General features: G+C 39.9%; 2 long non-coding RNA genes across 10 annotated transcripts; one reads left to right on the top strand and one right to left on the bottom strand.

The window, feature by feature from the left end:
- Window positions 1-527: 527 nt before the first annotated feature.
- LOC126918205 (uncharacterized) lies at window positions 528-2,417 on the top strand. Its single transcript, XR_007711265.1, has 2 exons — window positions 528-2,058; window positions 2,306-2,417. It is a non-coding gene; the product is annotated as an uncharacterized LOC126918205 (long non-coding RNA).
- LOC126918132 (uncharacterized) lies at window positions 2,092-16,092 on the bottom strand. 9 transcript variants are annotated; one of them, XR_007711247.1, is made up of 7 exons: window positions 16,065-16,080; window positions 15,922-15,984; window positions 15,168-15,297; window positions 14,489-14,840; window positions 14,282-14,375; window positions 2,877-3,032; window positions 2,092-2,795 (listed from the first exon to the last, which is right to left on the bottom strand). It is a non-coding gene; the product is annotated as an uncharacterized LOC126918132 (long non-coding RNA). The 9 variants fall into 9 exon arrangements; XR_007711251.1 differs by having other exon boundaries at window positions 15,933-15,984; window positions 16,065-16,079; XR_007711244.1 differs by having other exon boundaries at window positions 15,933-16,092.
- Between the last annotated feature and the right edge of the window lie 4,951 nt (window positions 16,093-21,043).

The raw sequence follows: 21,043 nt of genomic DNA, 5'->3' as shown, positions 1-21,043 counted from the left end.
AAGCAGTGGACGTCAACCAACGAATAGCCAAGAAGAAGTCACGCAGTAAAAGTCAAACAGACAAAAAGCAGGCAGTCGAAGTCGCAGTCAAACAGTCAAGAGTGAAAGTTACACAGTCGAAGTCAAGCAGTCAAAGTCTAGTCAGTCTGTCATTCGGTTGATTCTGTTGAGTCGAATCATTCAAAGTCGGATCAGATCAATCGCTACGTCTATTACAACACGAGGGTCTTCATCTATCAGATTGTCAGTCAGAATCTGAGCAAGATCAAGGCGGTTCAAATCAAGGCAGTTCTCATACTCGGCGATGTTACTGAAGTTTGTAATTCTCCGAAGTTGTTGGAAAATATATGTTATAACACTGTTAATCACGGAGTTATATCATTTCAACCACCCCTATTATCTTAACGGAAATCAGGGGATCGATCTATTCGCGGCGTCGATTATTATAATCGTAACGGGAATTTACGACTCCCGTTGACGTGTTTCTTCGCGATTGCGTCTCCCCGCGATTGGTCGAATTTACACCTGGCCATCCTGATAATTGTAGTTGTATTGTGGGTAATCTTCATTGTTAATTCTGATTGTTCTTGAATGTGATTTATTCTTAGAGGGGCTTTTGTTTGAGGCGGTATTCGAAAATTTTGGCATTGATTGACAAGGTGTCGCAATCGATTGCATTTGAAACATTTCGTTTGTGTCCTTTCTTTTAATGGTCGGTTCTCATTCTTGGTTGAATGTTTTGTGTGGATGTAGTTTTGTTATTCATGTTACTTGTAATCGTGAAGCCGTTACCTACTAGATGAAACGTCTGGTTACGATAAGATGGCGGAGCGGTTATTTGTCGTGCCATCCGTCTGCAAGCGTTGTCTTCGCGAAAGTATCTTTCCACGTCCATTGCTTTTTTTCTGTGTCGATGATATTTGGGGGAGAATTAGCCAATGGCATTTGCCCTATTTCTGAACAAAGGCCTCTTACATAGTCAGTCACAGAGTCCATGTATAGTCGATCGTTCATCACTCGTGGAGTTAGCTCGTCTTTATATTCATTGGTAATGCTGTATTGAAGTCTGTTAAAAACACGTCGAAATCTAATGTTATAATTTTGCACGCTGTCGGTTAATCCTTGCCTTATTTCTCTTCATTGATCTTGGTGTTCCCTTACTGATGCTTTAGTAGCTACGTTACGTCTTAATGCTTCGTACAGAATTTCGAATTCGTTAATATGGATATTGCGGATTGCCATTGCGGCTTTTCCTATAATTTTCTCTATTTTGATCATGTTTAATAATAATGTTTGTTTGCTACACATCATTCTCATTTCTTTTATTTCACGAATAAAATCTACACCTATATCATCTTCTCCCTTTAGTATCGGAATACATTTTAATGCAATTTCAGCTTTTAGACTTACAGAGTTTGCAGCTGTTGGATTGGATGGTTGGACGTATGTTGGTGGTCTTTGTGGCATAGGTGGAGGTGTTAGTATCGTGTTTTAATACTGATATATTATCGTCATCGTTAATCATCATAGAACCAAATTCAGTTGATTCTACGTCTATTTATGATAGTTTAACACGAGAGAGGTTTCTACCTAATATTTCTATTTTCTTTGTTGGCTAATCTTAATGCATTCTTTATTTCGTTAAATTGTTGTCGAAATTCGTCGTTCTGTCTCTGTACTAAGTCTAAAATAGCTCTGGTAGAGGAATTAAGTGATCCCGTTTTATTTTGGGTTCCACATGTAGAGGGTAAAATTGTTTCGGCTTTTGAGTCTTTCTTGTTGTTCATTGTGAACATTGTCTCTTCGCTAGAGTTGCTAGAGAAACTAACTTTTCACGTTCTATATTGTTTAAAAGAATCCAGACTTTTCTCACCTCGATACGTAAGTTCGTAGAATGAGGTTCCTTCGCGGTGTTTTCCTCTGTGATAAATTATTGGTACCAGAGTTCACAACACAAGTGGTCCGAATCCTTCGATCTTCCATGATGTCCATAGACCGAAATCGTAATTTCGTTTACACTGGAGCGAATGGATCCCGGCAGGATTGTCAAAATGTAACGTAATAATGACAGGAAAATAATGATAAAAAAAATGTTGGGTTCTTGAACCAGAGTTCAAGATACCTTTATTCTATAATAAGATTACAAGTTTGCGATTAGACCGTTACCCAAAGGCTGAAGCCTCGATCAAGGCCCAGCCCTTCTAGATGTTCGTTTATCTTATGCCTACGTGTCGAATTCATATTCCTTTGTTTTGGAAGTTGGTATCGTGTGGAAGGCGGTTCAGGTTTCCTGAACCTGTTGTAGATATTTATTGACGTTACATGCTACACGTATGAAGACTCGACAGAACAATGAGATGCCCACTGCCGCTCTTATGCTCTCGGTATGGAGGGTTTCAGAAGCATCGCAGACGCAACTTCAGCAAAAGATAAACTGTTACAATATCCACATCTTATCACGCACTTTGAATGTTTCCATTAGCATCAAAAGAGAATATGAGAAATTAAGAAACGGCATAAACAAGATAATCAAGAAGACGAAACTTCAGCTTAGACTAGCAATTACGATATTCACATTCTGTCACCTAGCAACGTTATGATTCCCATGGGAACGATCTGTAACATGACAATTATTCAAGATATAAATAAGCGTAATGACATAGGACAGTAGTTACCATTTGAAAATCAAAGTAATCACACTGTCATTCTGTCAGTCGAAGCCGAGTTTTAGAAGTATTAATAGTTAGTTACCATTTCAAAATCGAAGTGTTCACGCCGTCATTTTGCCAGTTCGCCTGTCGAACCGAAATCAAGTTAGTAAAAATTTTATAAGTATTAACTGTTAGTTACCATCTTGTCAATTAAAGTGCTCACACCGTCATTCTATAAAATGTCGAAGTTCGATTAACTGCCAAGTAGTACAATAAAACTCGATCGACTCCGCATACATTTAAGGTGAGAATTTAAATTTGTATATTCTCTTCTCTGATAACTTCTCAGTTGTACAATGTTTGGTAACGGAAATAAAGTATCTGTCGGCAATTATAATTGACGAATAAAATATCGAGCATACAATTAACCCCTTCCGGTACTTTATCGAGTCAGACTCGCGATGAAGATTTTGGCCCAAACATAAATATTGCGAGTTTCATATTCATGTTTGGCCCAAGTATCTCTCCCAAGACTCTCTCGATATTCATGTTTGAGCCAAAATCTTCATCGCGAGTCTGACTCGATAAAGTACCGGAAGGGATTAACGCGGATTTAATTTGAGACATCTTGAAGTCATCACGACCGTATCAACTAGTGATTACGGTGTTTTCAATCACAGAAAACATCTATGGTTTTTGTGTTTTTCTTACCATTGCTAGCAGATATTACTCATCTTTGGGCGAAACTTACGAAGCCACGCTGGATGTCCACAGAGAACACCGTCGCCAACTGATATAACCGTTCTTGCTTACGACTCCACAAGTTGTCAAAGATAAAACAATTGTTTCTAAACTTCGAATTATTAAATTAAAACGATTATTCGCTGTGTTAACCTGTGATTACGGTGCTTTCAATCTTTGAAAACACTTATAGATATTCGCAATCCCCTCCCACTGTTAGCAGATATTGCTCATCTTTGGGCGAGGATTCCGAAGTCACACAGGCCTCACACAGAAAGGAGCATTAATTTCATTTTGATAGTATTAGATGTCAAAAGCAAGAAGGAATCGTAAAGATAAGGGTCACCTCAACAAAAAGCGAGCTGAACGTTGGTATAAACGACTGATCACTGCCGAAATTAAAAGAGAAGAGAAAAGGCGTCGAGAAGAGTTAGGATTAAATAGCGAAGATCTTGAACCTAGTTTCTCACCCTCGAGTTCACCGATACCCGAACATTGGAGTACGACCCACTACGAGTCGCACTCTCCTCGGTCTCGAACGTCATCACCTACATCGTACGAAAGCGATTGTTATAACCCTTACTATATTAATCACCCGGACGACTACAGAGATAGATTCTGTCAATAATAAAAACGAATTAAACCAACCTTGTCACGCCGAAAACACTTATGAGATCAATCCGAATGGAGATTTGAGTACTAACTATATCTACATATACATATTTATATGTTATAACATTTATAATCCATACTGTAACAATTATCATCGAATAAAATCTGAATAAATCATAACATATCGATACCAACATAACCCAGCAGGATCGAATAAATTTGTATGTCAATACCAATTATTTATTCTGAACAACTTTAATCCTCTCCTGTGCCAGTATTCCTGCACATAACAGGTTAGCCGAAAAGTGGAATTTATTTGCAGGTCGCATTAAACGCTAGTTAACGCTACCCACGAACATATAAGTTATTGAATAAAACACCAAGAAAACACAACGGTTTGGAATCCTTTAGACGGGAGTGCGCACCGAATGGGCGATACGAGTTTGAGGTTTCATTCAAGTTGTTACTAAAAGCACGACGTTTTGGGTTAACTCCTATCAGTCGTAAGGTACAACGGTTGGAATCCTCGAATACTGCCGCGCTTTAGCTAAGCGCGACAAGTTTTGAATTCCTCCCTACTAGTCGCCAGTTGCAACAGCACTCATAATATATCAGCACTATATATATATGTCGGAGATGAAAGAACACCGGAGCCTCCCCTTTGGAGCGTTGTGAGGACCCCTTAGTGCTGTAATCCAGATTTCACCATAGCCGCACTAAGAAACTGTTGTCATTCGATCCGACTGTACTTATTCGAGATTTATGATCGTGAGCTCGGGCTCGAGGCGACAACCGGTCGCCGAACGTAGTCGCGGTCAAGGAATGAACGTTTTGTCTAACAAAGGCATGAGGTAACTCTATAACTCTCCTTAAAAGAAATACTTGGGACAGGGCACGACGGTAAGCGCTTCAACGATTTCCGTCCCGTGACTCGCCACACGCAGACTCTATTCTTCGAGTAAGACAATTACCAGATGTTGACGCATCTCCACACCACATGTTCAGCTAGCTCGAGGACCCGCTATAAATCTTAAGATTTATTTAACGAAAGTCCTTCAAACCGACAAATAGTCTTCGTTCCAACTACAGGAACTTGGAGAAATCTATTTTTCTCACGAACGACGCTACCCGATAGCAACTTTCTCTTAAGGGCGGCTGGCACCCTTCCCTAACCACCAACATGGAAATTGACCAATTAACAGTAACGTCAATTTCCCTCACTTTCCGAACGAAGACTTTTCTCCGCGAATCCGATGACCTCGTGCCCTTAGACACACCCATCACACTTTTCTTCGACAGCGTCACCGTGACGGAGAGACACTCTCTAGTGCGATCTCATCAGCAATCGACCTGTCTTTCGTATACGTAATAATTGCTCCTTGCTCTAACATACAGTGTAACTTAGACGCTAACGGAGGGTAAAGTTCAGCATCCGTTGACCGCGGAAACGTTGCCGGAGCCGAGACCATTGTCATAGTGCCGCGAATATCGAAACCTTGCGATTACCTATCGACGCTGTAATCTCTCTAATGTGTGTCAATAAACTCAACTATTGTTACACCGCACCTATGGCTAATTTCAACGGAGATTCACCGAACACCCCCACCCCCAATCCCGACGTTGACCCGACATTATATATATATATATGTCGGGTTGACGTTAAGATTTGAGTTAGGGTTAGGGGCGTGAAACGAATCCCTATTGGCGCTAGACGTGATCATTATGCAATAGAGGAGATATTTACTAGTGCAAATATGACTATGATGAAATTGGACAAGTAATCGCGATAATTAGATACTCGAGAAGCTAATGACAATGATCCTAGGCTCACTAATGAATCCGCGGTCAAGGGGATGACGAACTCTACTTTTCTTCCACGTCTAAGTTGTACTCAATGTTAATGCATGGGGCAATCACTACGTATCTGAGAGTTACTTGAATCGTCTTTGAGATCGTACGGGAGAGTGTCGTTCTCCATCACGGTAACGCTGTCGAGGAAAACTATGATGGGTGTGCCTAAGGGCACGAAATCATCGGATTCGTGGAGAAAAGCCTTCATTCGGAAAGTGAGGGAAATTGGCGTTACTGTTAATTGGTCAATTTCCATGTTGGTGGTTAGGGAAGGGTGCTAGCCGCCCTTAAGAGAGAGTTCGAGAAGAGGAAGCGTCGTTCGTGGGAAAAATAGATTTCTCCTATTTTCTCGTAGTTGGGACGAGGACTGTTTGTCGGTTTGAAGGACTTTAGTTGAACAGATCTTAAGATTTATAGCGGGTCCTCGGGCTAGCTGAACATGTACTGTGGAGACGCGTCGACATCTGGTAATCATCTTACTCAAAGAATAGAGTCTGCGTGTGGCGAGCCACGGGACAGAAATCGTTGAAATGCTTACCGTCGTGCCCCGTCCTAAGTATTTCTTTTAAGGAGAGCTATAGAGTTACTTCATGCCTTTGTTAGACAAAACGTTCATCCCTTGACCGCGACTACGTTCGGCGACTGGTTGTCGCCTCGAGCCCGAGCTCACTATCATAAATCTCAAATAAGTACAGTCGAATCGAATGACAACAGTTTCTTAATTTGGCTATGGTGAAATCTAAATTACAATACTAGGGGTCTTCCCAAAGTTCCGAAGGGAAGGTTCCAGTATTCTTTCATCTCCGACATATATATATAAAAATTTTTTTTTAAATAGTCTTTAGAATATTTCTGGTGGCAGCAACTACTGTACCGATCGGAAATTTCAAATTTATACTTCAAATACTATCATTCCATTCAATTAAATAAACGGCAATACATTGAAAACGTAACACATGTTCTTCTCTACGTCGAAACGTGCCCAGGAGCATCAAAACTGAGTGTTATATCGTTCCTGTTTGAGATATTTCGACGTTTAAACGCTCTTTTCACTGCATTTTACACGCCGAATGTAATGCACGCTACTTTCAGCGCCGAAACAATCACAGCAGCTCGCAAAACGCAATCTTTTATTCGATTTTGACGAAAACTAACTGTTATTTCGTTCCTGTTTGAGGTATTTCGACGTTTAAACGCTCTTTTCACTCCATATTAGACGTCAAATCTAGTGCACGTGTCACGTCCCGCGCTCCGCACGTACCGTAACGAAAAAAACGAACACTACAACATGCAAATAACGCGAGTGGCGATTCGAACACACAAACGAATGCACGGTACAATACATTAATAAAAGATTAACTAAATATAGACACATATAAAATACTATTAAATAAGGGCGACTAATAGACTAACAAAATAGGGATGTATATATATGTCGGAGATGTAGGGACATCGAGCCTTTCTTTAGGAAGTTCCACAATACTTGGGCTCGAGGAGACATAACTGGTCGCCGAACGTAGCCACGGTCGCGGGATGAACGAAATGTCTTACAGAGGAGGTACCGATGTTGAGGACACGCTGTATAAACAATCGAGTCTCGATCAGGAGCAATGTTGGTTTACGCGGGACTGCCTAGCTACGGCGCTTGGGAATTTGTTGATATTCCCCATCGATATGTATTTGACATGTGTGACTGTATCTGTCTTTTATTTACAATCTCCTTGGAGAATTTTCTGTGATTGACTTGGAGGGAGTCTGAAAGTAACCCAGCGTCTGAGTTAACGTGTCTGCGTGCTACAAAATGTATTCCATTGTACAAAGAGTTTACCCGTTGACCGTGGATTCGTTATTGAGCCCAGGAACATTGTCAATAGCTTTTGTTATACTTATTAACTATTTCACGCCTAAAATTTCTAACGAAACCCGACATATATATGTCGGGTTGGCGTTACGATTAAAGTTAGGGTTAAGGGCGTAAAACGAATCCCTATTGACACTGGACGTGATCGTTATGCAATAGAGCAGATATTTACCAGTGCAAACATGACCATGATGGAATTGGACAAGTAATCGCGATAATTTGATACTCGAGAAGCTAATGACGATGATCCTAGGCTCAATAACGAATCCACGGTCAACGGGATGACGAACTCTACTCTTCTTTAGTGTCTAGGTTGTACTCAATGTTAATGCATGGGGCAATCACTACGTATCCGAGAGTTACTTGAATCGTCGTCGAGATCGTACCGGAGAGTGACTCTCCGTCTCGACGATGCCGTCGAGGAAAACTATAATGGGTGGGTCTAAGGACATGAGATCCTCGGATTCGTCAAAGAAAGCTTTCGTTCCAAAGGTGAGGGAAATTAGCGCTGTTGCTAATTGGTCGATCTCCATATCGGCGTTTTGAAAGAGATGCTGGCCGCCCTTGAGGGGAGGTTGTTGACGGGGGGCATCATTCGTGGAAGATAGGTTTCTCCTATCTTCCCGTAGTTGCAACAAAGTCTATTTGAAGGACTTCGCTTGACTAAATCTTAAGATCTATAGCGGGTCCTCACATTAGCTAAACATACACTACAAAGGCATGCCGACACCCGGCGATCATCTTACCCGGAGGACAAAATCTGCGTGTGGCGGGCCGCGGGACAGAAACTATTGAAGTACCTACTGCCACGTGTCGCCACGACTATTTCTTTTAAAGAGAGGTATAGAGTTACTCTGTGTCTTTGTTAGGTAAAACGCTCATCCCTTTGACCGCGGCTACGTTCGGCGACTGATTGTCGCCTCGAGCCCAAGCTCATGATCATAAATCTCGAACAATCGGAGCGACATTTGTTTATGCTAAGTTGCAACGTTACGGTATTCCCGCGAATCCAAGGAGGAGTTCCGGTGTTCTTTCATCTCCGACATATATATATAAGAAACGCGAAAATATATTGAGTAGAATCGATTAATAAACTAAAAAGTGTATGGATCATTAAATAAAACCGATCAATAAGCTAAAAGGTATATACGGACCACTAAATAAAACATATCAGTAAACTGACACGCGAAGAGAACGAACCGCGAACCGATCAAATCAATCAAAAATAAAGAACGATTGTATACAACATAATAGCAAGGAAAATAAACGTGGCAAGTCATTGAGAATGTAACAAGTTATTCTAAATAAATCTTTTGGTGGAAGCGATGGGAGACTTCCACAGAGGATTAAAGTTCACACGGGTATTACAATAACATAAACAAGAAACATGGCGACCGCACGAGACTCACTGAATGAGGATACGCTTTTGACGTTGTCAGAAATATTGAAAGCGCGGGATGAAAATTTGCGCGCGTTGACCGACATAAGCCTAAGACTTGCTAAATTAGAGGAAGACGTGCGTATAAATAAGGTAACAAACGAAACCGAGAAACCTGCATTATCACCGATACCACCACAAGAGACGAGACTGACCGATAGTAACTCCCAACCGATTAAGTTAAAAGACGCGATCGTGTCGGTACCAGTGTTCGACGGACACCGACCGTCTGTATCCAAGTTTTTAAGGGCGTTCAAGCGAGCGCGAAATATGGTTCCAAGGCATTAAGAGCCTCAGTTGATAAAATTATTAATGAATAAGTTTCACAGATACGCGTTTCTCGCCGCAGAAGACAGTGAGGTAGTGAGTTTAAATGATTTCAGGAACAAATTAAAAGATATGTTCGACCCAGCAAAAACTGTTAACGAATATAAAGGTGAATATAGACGGTCTTTCAACGACCGGGAGAAGATATATTAGATTATATGGACCGCGTCAGAAATCTCAGGCTGGCAATAATGGATGGGGGAAAGATGCGAATATGGCATCATATCCCAAGATGTTCAAGATACGATAGATTGGAACACAAGACAGGCTTTCGTTAAGGGGCTCCCAAATGAGGTGTATTTGCGAGTAAAAGTAGCAGGATACCATTCCTTAGAAGACGCGTATCGCCAAGCCGTTAAAGCACCACAGGAATTAAAATGAGCAAACGACAGAACGCAGGGATCCGAATTTTTCGCAGGATGCAAGGTTCGTTTGGATTACGAGAAAAACCATATCAAGTGGGGAAATATTTATATCCCCTTCGATACAAGAGAAAAGATAATCGTGCCGAAACGAAGTTCGGTACCGTGTTCAATTAACATTGCAAATCCGGAGATAAAAGAGGGATTTATTCCCAAAATTGAGCCAATTAAGGGAGTCCATTTTGGTAATGCAGTTGTGAGGAACCATAAGGGACGAGGTTATATGAGAGTAATAAATACCACATCCAGAGATTACGAATTTACCACGCCTACGATGGTAATTAAAGAATTTGAAAGCCTCACCTCGCTCTCTAGCATGACATGCAATGCAATTTCAAAATCAAAATAAACTAGGTTCGAGAAAATAATTGAATTACTACGACTTGACACTTGAACAAAGAGGAGAGAAAAAACGTCGAAGAATTAATTCGGAGGAATCAAGATAGATCTCATATTCCAGAAGACACGCTGGAAGGAACTGAAATTCTAGAGCATCGAATAATTACAACGGATGATATACCAATCAATATTAAACAATATCGTTACCCGCCTGCACATCGAGAAGAGATAAATCGTTAAATTCAAGAATTACTGGACACTGATGTTGTAGAACCATCGACATCTCTGCACAATTCTCCGTTATGGATTGTGCCGAAGAAACCAAAAACTTGCAAGGAAACAAACGTTGGAGATTAGCTATTCATTATAGGAAGCTGAATGATAAAACAATCAGCGATGCTTATCTGCTCCCCAACATCACAGAAATATTGGATCAATTATGAAGTGCGAAATATTTTTCCACGTTTGACTTGGCATCAGACTTCCACCAGATCCGAATGGCACAGGAGAATGCCTACAAAACGGCATTTTCAACACCGTACGGTCACTTTCAATTCAAAATTATGCCCTTTGTATTAAAAAATGCCCCAGCAACATTTTAACGCATGATGAACTCAGTACAGAACTCAGTATCAGGATTGCAAGGAGTAGAACTATTTGTCTATCTGGATGACAGTGATTTATTCAAGATCTCTTCATGAACACGAAAGTAAATTTAACAAATTAATAGAAAGATTAAGGAAAGCCAAATTGCGATTGCAACCCGATAAATGCGAATTCCTACGACACGAAGTAAGTTATTTGGAACATATAATCAGTGAAAATGGTGTAAAATCAGATCCAAAGATCGAAGCAGTATCAAAATTTCCACGATCAAAGAAAGCAAAGGATATCAAGCAATTTCTGGGACTAGCAGGATATTATAGAAGATTCATACCTAATTTCTCCAAAATCACAGAACCATTAACGCAACTATTGAAGAATTACATCACCTTTAAATGATTGGAAAATCAAGAAAATGCATTCAACAATTCAAAAACAGCATTAACGACAAAACCTATTCTACAATATCCGAATTTTTCCAAACCCTTCAACCTCACGAGAGACGCATCAAGTAGTATATTCTTTGGTAACGAGTTCTTTCCGAGGATAGATTTCCTATACAGTACCCGGGCACCCCTAGGGCCATAGGGGTTGGGGTTACGCCCAACCAGCGCACAGGGCACCCAGTACCTTGCTACCTGGATTAGCTAAGCCTGGCAGGGGCTGTCTCTCGTCTCAGATCGAACGGGGCACATTCTAAACCCTCCCGTCTCTCCAGGACAGTTCCGGAGCAGGTGGGATGCTGCTCACCCGCCGAAGGCCATTCGGTAGAGCCAACACACCTTAAATCGGCCCACTTGCCAGCATCTTGGCCATCAACCACTAACACCACGAGTCCATACCCATTAATTGGCCGAGCAGAGGGGTCGCTACTTCCTCCGGGCTATAACTCGACCCCCGTGGTACCATCCTTAGTCATTGATGGGACTATCGTGTGGATGTACGACCACGTCACTACCGGCCGGCGACCTGATAATCGAGCTCGGCAGTTCCAGATGGGACTCACGTAAGCGAGGGCCTCAAGGTACATTGTACCCGGGAACTTATCCCGACGGGTCCCATCAGGCTTCAGAATCGTGGGTGCGCTACTATCCAAGGCCACGTAGAGAGAATGTAACCGTAATTAAACGCCTTACACTCCCGGTGACCTTCCCTGCAGAGTACATAGGGGACTCACGTAAGCGGGACGCTTGTCCCGATGGTCCCCCCTGGCTTCGGGAACGTGGGTTTGCCAGCCCCCATAGGCTCATATAAGCGAGCCCCCCCTGCGGGAACGACAGACGCATCAGGATACGCAATAGGCGGGGTATTGAGTCAGGGACCAATTGGAAAGGATTTACTAATCGCGTACGCCTTTAGATTACTAAACCCCGCCGAACAAAAGTACTCCACCATAGAAAAAGAGTGTCTAGCAATCGTATACTGCACGATGCATTTCAGACCATACCTATATGGTAGGAAATTTGCTATAGTAACAGACCACGAACCGTTAGTGTGGATGAATTCCATTGAGGATCCCACGTCGAGAATTTGGAAATGGAAACTGAAATTATCAGACTTGGAGTTCGATACCCAATACAAAGAAAGACGAACAAATGCAAATGCAGATGCATTGTCTAGAAACCCACCAGGGGTGTGCCTACCAATCAAGAAGCGAGAAGGCTCGATCAATATCCACCAGATCGATATCCACATTTAAAAAGATTTCAATTGGATACCTCAACCGAGGACTCTCCATATTTGAAGCTAAACCACGCGTCTTGACTCAGTTTTATAATCCGAGAAAATAAGGAAAACACCTTGCCATAGAAGAAACATATTTTGACCAAGTATTAGCCGAAATCGATGCAAACACAGGCGAGGAAGTAGCCGATCGAGAAATAGAGGAAATCGAAACAACAAATGAGGAAGAGCCTTCTACGGCGGACTCTGAGCAACTCTCAGCAACGAGCAGAAGACGCGAGACCTACGGTACTTGTGGAACTAAAAATTTCGGAAACGCGAGAATTTCAGTTACGGGAGTGACTAATCATAAAGTAATATTCGTCGATATACAGGGCGCTCCGATAGATAAAGGAGCCTTAGAAATGAGGGAAACAGGGAAACTGCCACATTATGAAGACCTAATGTTGGAAAGAGCAAAGTTGAATCAAAACTCTGGAAAATACATCGTATCCCTACCCGTAAAGGAAAACCGAAATATTCCTATAACGCCAGAAAATTTACTAAATTCATTGAGTTCCTTACTGGACGTAGTAAACGAAAAAAAATTAACGTCCTTTAGCATTAGCACAGGAAATGTGGAAGAAATACCCTGGCGACACACAATCAGGAAATTGAAGGGAAAAATTATTTATGGAAAAAAACCATAACCATAACCATCTGCACTGGAGAAGTATCACACCACCAGTTGAAATACGAAATAATATAATACGAGAAAAACACGAATCATACGTAGCGGGACACAAAGGAGTAACAAAGACCTATCAAAGAATACGACAACATTATTACTGTAAAAACACGAAGAAGGAAATTCAAGAATATGTAAGAACATGTAAGGAATGCCAGTTGAAGAAGCTGACTAGAATAAAAACAAAATAACCAATAGTGCTCACAGATACACCGGGTAAAGCTTTCGACAAAATTAGTATGGATATCGTCGGTTCATTACCAAGGATACAAAAGGGAAATGAATATATATTAACCATTCAAGATTTATTGACAAAGTATTCAATCGGGATTCCGATAGGAGGGATCTCTTCAGCTGAGATAGCGGACGTTTTCGTAAAACGATTTATTTGCCGATTCAGGTCATAGAGCCATTCTTACCGATCAGGGAGCGAACTTTACATCTTCGCTAATGAAGAAAGTGGCAAAGATTTCGCATCAAATAATACACTACATCGGCATACCATAGATAAAGCAACGGTTCAATTGAAAGATCTCACTACATGTTAACCGAATATCTCAAGTTATACATCGAAAATTCCAGAAACTGGGACGAATGAGTGGAATTAGCCATGTTTTCTTATAACACCTCTGTACACGAAGGAACGAAATTCTCCCTGCACGAATTAGTCTTTGGGCACTTGGCCAGAGAACCTACTGGCGAAATGATAATTGAAGAGAGCATGGAACCAACATATGCGGAATATCTCAGAAACCTGTTCGATAAAATCAACACCGTGCAGCAAATGGCAAGAGAAAATTTGATGAAATCCGAGTTAAAGTCAAAAGAATATTACGACAGACGAATCAACCCGCAAAATTTTAAATTAGAAGATCTGGTATATCTACTGAAGGAAACTAGTAAAGGAAAATTTTCTATACAGGACCGCATAAAGTGTTAGAAATTTTGCAGAATCAAAACGTCAAGATTGAAGTGAAGGAGATTCCGCGAACAGTACACTTAAACAAGTTAAAACTAGCACACAACCGAAATAAACAATAGCCAAAACGATTTTAAGAGACGACGTAGTATGGTAGTATATAGTATAATGCTGCTTGCCGAATAATGAAGATAGGAGAACCTAAAAGAAAAAAAAAGAAATTACTATGTATTCTAGCCACTATTTAAATATAAAATGCGTTAATTCAATAAAATTAACAAAGATGTTGGAAGAGATTAAAAAGAGAAAAGTACCTTATAAATCAATGAGGCTTGTACATAATTAATTATCGTAGAAAGAAATGTATATGCAGGAATTCCACAGGGATTGGTTATAGATCCATTTTTGTAGAACATAGTATACGATGGTCAACTGAAAGAAATGGATAGATTAACCTCAATTGCCTTAATAAAAAAAAAGGAAAAAGAATGATATTAAATATTTATAACTTAATATTAAAGTTAAGCTAAAATAAGCGATGATAACGGTCAATAATTGATGTGCGACAACAGACTTACACTTGCCAATGAAAAAGAAACGGAGACCATTTTACTTACAGGTATGAGAATACCGAAGGTAATAAATATTAAGATTGACAATTATAACCTGAAAAAAAAGAATATTATAAAATACTTTGGAATAGAAATTGATAATAGTAGGAAATTCATTACTCACATGGAAAAGGTATACACAAAAGTCGATACAGTTACGAGAAGGTAACTACTAAATTTAAGTGAATATGTATGGAATATTGAAGCAGATACTACTGGAACGGTTAAGAAGGCAACAGGAAACTGAAAAACCAAGAAAAATTTAGTGACATTATAACAAAATAACTCAACATTGACGCAGCGGTCTTTGCAAACAAGAAAAAGGACAGACTATTTTACTATGCAGATACTTACGAAATATGACATTTGTTTTTATACTTACAGATCTAACATAAATAAAAGTAGTCATAATAAGTGTTGACAATGTAATGAAAAACCAGACGATGCAAAAGACGCACTGTGTAAATGTTCCAAGCAAGCGACTCAGCGTTGAAAAAATAGAATCGGAGAACCTATAAACAATAATAATTCAATAAACAAGCTCTAATTAATAATATATGATGGATTAGCTCCAAAAATTGTACCATACAAATATGAAATAACAGCAAATGACAAATATGAAATAACAACAAACTAATAAAAAAGATATAGAAACAGCCAATAAATATAGAAATAGGTTAGAAATTAATCAAGACAGATTAACTGAGTATCAACGACAAACACGATTAAAATAAGAGATTATTATATTGTATTGATCTATTATAGTATTATTATATTGAATCTGGTATAAAGAAGTAAGGTTATACTACATAATAGTCACCGGTGATAGAATACACTATGCACATATTAAATTAAACCAATTAAACAAAAGTTATATAAATATAAACCATTCATAACTAAGCAGTGCAACAGTGCTATTAATAATTTGTAGATTTCAACAATACAATAGCAATACAATCCACAAACTATTATATTAAAATAACACACAGTATATATACACAACAAACAAAATAATAATATTGCCATTTGCATTTTCAATTGCACCAAAATAGAAGTAGAAACAAATAACAAATATGTGATCATTTTGGTATTAAATAAAACACAATGCACGTGCTATTAATATTAAAGCAACACACCGTAAACATACACATTATAATGAATACAAAACAATATTATTGTCATTTCAATGCTCAATTGCCCTAAAACAGAGTTAAAATAAGTAAGAGATAAATAATAAATATGATATTAATAAAAGTCACTATATATTAAGGACATTCACAAGCGGCCATTTTGGAAGTGATGCTGATCAACATGTGCATTTAGTAACTTTTATACGTTGCAAAATAAATTATATTTTCGATGAATAAATATTTAACAAGATGATAATAAAACAAATGGAAGATTGTAACAAGAAAATAATAAATAATAATTAATACGATATAATACACCATTATATGGTAACAAGAATATTAAAAATTAATTGAGATCAGCCACGAGAAATAAAAAATAAATCAAAATATTGCAACTAATTGCAATTAACTATTAAACTACTAACTATTCGCGATTGATGAATTAATGGAGAAGAACACAATATATAAGGAGCCAAAAATTTATCCCTCAGAAATGATACATGTTATTGTACATTGACAACATTAATTAACTAAGAAATCGCTCAAAAGAACAAGATTAAAAACAACAAATACAAAACACGTTAATAATGGAAAATTTTGTTATGTATATGTAGAGAATGGGCGTCGAGTTTTACAAATAAAAACGGAACACGACCAGTCAAATTTCCTCTGGAAATTTGAACCCCCAGAGGGGGAGTGTCACATCCCGCGCTCCGCACGTACCGTAACGAAAAAAACGAAAACTACACATGCAAATAACGCGAGAGGCGATTCGAACACTCAAACGAACGCACGGTACAATACATTAATAAAAGATTAATTAAATGCAGACACATATAAAATACTATTAAATAAGGGCGACTAATAGACTAACAAAGTAGGCATGTATATATATGTCGGAGATGAAAGGACACCGGAGTCTTCCCGTTGGAACTTTGGGAAAATCCTTTAACACTGTAATCTAGATTCTACCATAGCCGTAATTAAGCAATTGTCGTCATTCAATCCGATTGTATTTGTTCGAGATTTAGGATCGAGGCGACAACCAGTCGCCGAACGTAGCCGCGATCAAGGATGAATGTTTTGCCTAACAAAGGTATGAAGTAATAGTATAGCTCTCCTTCAAAAGAAATAGTTGTAGCGGCACTCGACAGTAAACATTCCAACGGTTTCTGTCCCGTGACTTGCCACACGCAGGCCCTATTCTTCGGGTAAGATGATTACCAGATGTCGACGCATCTCCACAGTACATGTTCAACTAGCCCGAGGACCCGTTATAAATCCAAAGATTTGTTTAACTAAAGTCCTTCAAACAAACAGTCCTCGTTCCAACTACGGGAAGATAGGAGAAATCTATTTTTCTCACGAACGACGCTTCTCGCTAGCAACTTTCTCTTAAGGGCGGCTAGCATCCTTCTCTAACCACCAACATGGAAATTGAGCAATTAACAGCAACGTCAATTTCCCTCACTTTCCGAACGAAGACTTCTCCACGAATCCAATGATCTCGTGCCCTTAGACACACCCATCACAGTTTTCTTCGACAGCGTCACCGTGACGAACAGACTCCCTCTCGTACGATCTTGTCACGTAAAATAAAAGGAAATTTAAAAGAAAGAAGAAAACTTTATTTTTCCTTCGTTTATACACTTATAAGACACTTCTGAGCTCTAGCCGTGACCGTACGAGACTGAGGCTCTTACAATCTTTTTACTTTCGGTGACATCTGTTCCCTCATTATCCCCACTACCCTGTAGGCGTACGTGACCGTTGCTACGCTTCTAGAACATTTGGTGGAAGGACCGTTAGGCCATAAATGAATCCTCAGGTACTCCGGCAATATACATTGTCGCCAAGGTCGCCATGTGTTTCCCTCATCGGTCCATCAGGTTCGAAGTATGCCGATCGGGACACCATCTTGCCCGCGGTGTGTGTGTGTGTCCTGGTCGCTGACGTGATTTACGTTACAATCTCATCAACGAGTTAAGTAACGTCTTTATTTTTTTTTTTTTTTTTTTTTTTGATAGAATATTTACAATCAATTCTCGTTGAGAATTTTAAGTAACTTCATTAGGCATGGTACAATAACTTGGTTTATAATAATTTATGTTATGCTGATTCTAGTTGAGTCTAATACTTCAATCTAAAGGGTATTTTCTTTTTAGTCTGCGGATCTGGTCCGTCGTGTCAAGTAGTTGGGTGAATAATGGATTGTGGTGGTTGTTGACTCTTACGTTATATCTGCTTCTGAACTTGTATATTTCTTCTTTGACTGTGGGTATCTTTTTTTTTTATTTATTTATTGAAATTCACAATTTGTCCAATTTGGACATTTGGTGGAATTTTTTAACAGTTAAATTAGCATGTTGGTGGCTACGCCCAGCGGGGTACCATCCTCGTGTTTGCTAGGTTATGTCCTTTATAAGGTCTGCTGGGTGGTTCCTTTTTAGTCTTCTGTCCATGTTTATGGTTTTGTACGTTTCCGCAGCTAGCCGGTTTGGGTGTGTTGCTATTCTTGATTTGTATTTTTCTGAGTATCTGCTAATTTCTTCCTTGACCGTTGGGATTCCCAGGTCCCTCCGTATGTCTTCGTTTCTGACGTACCAAGGTCCGTTTACTATTGTTCTAAGGATTTTAGCCTGTATTACCTCTATTTTGTTTATATGGCTCATTGCTGCCGTCCCCCATAATGGTATTCCGTACGTCCAGATTGGTTTTATGATCGTTTTATATATGTTTAATTTATTTTCTATGCTTAATTTGGATTTTTGGCTTGTTAGCCAATGCATTTGTCTCCTTGTTTTCTTTATTTTTTCTACTATTGATTTGATGTGTAGTTTCCATGTGAGTTGTGTATCTAAGTGGAGTCCTAGGTATTTGACATGCTTTGTTTGCGTTATATGCGTGCCGTTCAATAGGATGTTCGGTGGTATCTTTTTTCGTAGCGTGAATGTAATATGGTTGCATTTATTGGGGTTTGCTTTTATTTGTTTTTCTTGTAGCCACTTTTCTATTTTTGTGATATGTTCTTGTAGTAATTTGACTGCCTTTTCTGGGTTCGTATGCCTGACTAGTATAGCTGTATCATCCGCGAATGTCAGTACTGTGCTATTGGTAGTTGTTGGTATCAGTTGACCGTAATCCTCCGAGCAGGTCGGACCTCTCGGCCCTAAGGGATAAACAAGCGTAGGCCCTAACAGTGAGCGCGGCAAGCTATACAGTGCACAGTAGACAGTGAGAGAGCAAAAAAAAAAGGAAAAACAAAAAGAGTGCTAAACAGTGAAAAAATAGTGACAACATCAACCACTTTAGAATCAATTTAAAAATAGAAGAAGAAAGGAATTTTTTTTTTTTTTTTTTTTTTTTATTTATTAGAATATTTACAATCAATTCTCGTTGAGAATTTTCAGTAACTTAATTTGGCGTGATACAATGACATGGATTATAATAGCTTTATATTGTTGATTCTAGTAGGACTAAGGGTTTAATCTAGTGGGTATTTTCTTTTTAGTCTGCGGATCTGGTCCGTCGTGTCCAGTAGTTGGGTGACTAGTGGGTTGTGGTGGTTGTTGACTCTTGTGCTATATCTGCTTCTGGACTTGTGTATTTCATCTTTGACTGTAGGTATCTTGAGGTCTCGGTGGATTGTTTCGTTGGTAACATACCAGGGTGCATTTAATAGGGATCTTAGCGTTTTCGATTGGAAGCGTTGGAGTATTTCAATGTTGGAGTTACTTGCTGTTCCCCATAGTTGGATTCCGTAGGTCCAGACAGGTTTTATTACGGCTTTGTAGAGGGTTATTTTGTTCTGTATGTTTAGTTTGGAGTGTCGGCCCGTGAGCCAATAGAATTTTCTTAGTTTTTCCTTTAGTTGCTTTGTTTTTTCCGAGATATGTTTTTTCCAAGTTAGCCTCCTGTCCAGGGTCATGCCCAGGTATCTTACGGAGTCCTTGCTTGGGATTATTGTGTTGTTAATGGTGACCTGGGGGCAGGTTTGTTTTCGGAGCGTGAAGGTTACATGGGAGGATTTTTTTTCGTTTATTTTAAAACCCCATTTTTGGAACCACTTTTCCATGGAGTCGAGACTTCGCTGGAGAGTGGATGAGGCAATTGCCGGGTCTGCGTGGGTAGCTAATAGTGCTGTGTCGTCGGCAAATGTTGCTATTGTTACCTCGTTTGATATGGGTAAGTCGGCAGTGTAGATGGAGAATAGTAGGGGTCCGAGGACACGACCTTGCGGTATGCCGGATTCTATTGGGAATGTTGCGGAAGTGGCGCCTAGACATTTAACTATGAATTGTCTGTTGGTAAGGTAGGATTTTAAGATGGAGTAGTATGGGTGGGGTAGGATTTTTTTAAGCTTGTAGAGTAGCCCTTCATGCCATACTTTATCGAATGCCTGTTGGATGTCTAGGAATACCGCTGAGCAGTATTTTTTCTTTTCAAGGGTTTGGCTGATCATGTGGGTTATGCGGTGGATTTGCTCTACTGTTGAGTGTTGTTTTCGGAAGCCGAATTGGTGATCTGGGAGGGTTTTCAATTCTTCTAGGAGTGGAAGGAGACGATTCGTGAGCATCCTCTCGAATAGTTTAGACAGGGTAGGTAAGAGACTGATTGGGCGATAGGAGCTGGCTTCATATATTGGTTTACCGGGTTTGGGGATGAGGGTGATTAGTGAGATTTTCCACGCCTTAGGAAAGTGTTCTAGGCGGAGGATGGCGTTGAAGATTGATGCGATGAGTGCGATCCCTTTTATGGGGAGTTCCTTGATTGCTTTATTTCCTATTAGGTCGTGACCTGCTGCTTTCTTGGGGTTTAGGCGACTGATTGCTTCTATGATCTCTGCAGAAGTGAAGGGTTGAATAGGAGGGGACATTTGGAAGGGAGTGTGCAGGTATTCGGTGACGTCCGCTGCAGCTATGGAGGAATGGGGTTGGAATACTTCAGTCAGGTGTTCAGCAAATATGTTGGCTTTTTCTATAGGGCTACGCGCCCATCCACCCTGCGGGCGGCGGATTGGAGGTATTATTTGTGGGGGGCGCGTGAGTTTCCTGGAGGCTTTCCATAGTGAGTAGTTTGAGTCGGCTGTGGGGGACAGGCTGGCGAGATATTTGTGAAAACGGTCGTT

This window comes from Bombus affinis, chromosome 1, assembly GCF_024516045.1.
Source record: "Bombus affinis isolate iyBomAffi1 chromosome 1, iyBomAffi1.2, whole genome shotgun sequence".
NCBI lineage: Eukaryota > Metazoa > Arthropoda > Insecta > Hymenoptera > Apidae > Bombus > Bombus affinis.
Note: the sequence above shows the minus strand (reverse complement) of the source record. Positions and strands in the feature narration are given on the sequence as shown.